The following is a 1,613-nucleotide window of genomic DNA, read 5'->3' on the forward strand; positions in this document are numbered from 1 at the left end:
ACATCCCACAATTTCCCCATTTTCTTTAATTACCATTTGTTACCTTCTGCAATTTTTCTTTTAAGCATCGCCCCCGAAATTCACAAGCATCATTCCGGAGATTTCATCCATCTTGGTCTCACTCATCCCCTCATTATTTAGTCGATAAAGTTCCCCTGCCTGATTCCCTTTTAGGGGCATCTGTTTCATTAAGGCTGTCTCAATCAGTCTTTGGGTGAGTCCTCGTATACAGGGTATGATACAACAGCCAGTGGCTACCAACACCCCGGCTACTACTGTCAGGGAAGGAAGGATAGAAACCACCACCCCCCTTCCATTTTCCAAACCAGGATTCAAGCCATCCCGTGAGAGATGTGTCTACTCCCGAATTCTCAGCCTGTTCATCTGCTAAGGGAGTCAATCCCCTTAAGGCCCGAGTGATTGAACCATCAGGTGCAGTGTTATTAGGAATAAAGGTACACCAGCTTCCTCCTAACATCACACACACACCCTTTTCCCGCTAGAATCATCTCAAGGGCCATTCTATTTTCCCATGCCATCCCACTTGTCACATCAAGCTGGTCTGATATTCCTTTAACCACATCTCTTGTATAATTTATAAATCACTGTTGATTATAGAAAATGTAATTTATCCAATCTATATTTTTATTAATTGTTACCCACCAGAAGAGAGCTGACTCAAAGCCTGCTGCAATCTGGTTACGAGCCTTGAATTCATCAGGTACCCCCCCGCCCCAGGGACTCCTACAGAATCGAGATAAATCCTGTCATTGAAAGAAGTGTCTAACAGTGATCTCTTACCCCTTCTCTTTTTCCCTACTAGCTTTTCCTTCTCAAATGCCAGGGTAAATGGAATTGCCAACTGTACAATTGCACATATCCCTCTCCAATCCAGAGGGAGGGTGGGTCTCTCTATTTTGCCTCCACAGTCCCACCACAGATCCACTCGGGGAACCTTCAGTGCTGAGTAGTTCCCTCCTTTCTCCGTTTCAGTAACATCCTTAATCTCTGTACATAATTTCAGCTCCCCCCAAGTCTCCAGACCGATTTGTACCTCGTCTACGCACACACCACGTGTGATTTCTGACTGCGGCTGGAAACGTGGGGGGGGGGGGGTGGGGGTTTTGAGTCTTTCTTCTCCAAGGGAGGGAACATCAGAGATAGGGAGGTACAGTTCCGATCATTCCATGCAGTCTCATCCTGATACAGGGCTATCATACATTCCATGCCCTTCCTGTCTCCCTTCCACCCGAGCAGAAAGGGAACCACCTGGGTCACTGTCCGACCAGAGGCACATACATAACAATTGGTCTTGTTCAGACTTTTTACAGGATACTTTACCCATTCAACCCCGTACCCAGTTTCTATTTCGATGGTCTGTTTTAAGTCCTTTTCCAGTGTAATTTTTTCTACTTTAGGGTCATTGGGAGGGGTGACGCAGTAGTTCTGCCCGTTTTCCCTGTCCTACGCTAATTCAAAAACAACAGCCCAAGAAATCCTTCCCATTTGCTTTCATTTCTATCCCAAATGTTTCATTTAATTGTATCTCATAGGTGCCCCCCCTACCCCCCACCCCCAGAATTGCTCTGTGCCATGTGTTTTTTTTTATCATT

The sequence above is a fragment of the Chiloscyllium punctatum genome, unplaced genomic scaffold (genome assembly GCF_047496795.1).
Source record: "Chiloscyllium punctatum isolate Juve2018m unplaced genomic scaffold, sChiPun1.3 scaffold_79, whole genome shotgun sequence".
NCBI lineage: Eukaryota > Metazoa > Chordata > Chondrichthyes > Orectolobiformes > Hemiscylliidae > Chiloscyllium > Chiloscyllium punctatum.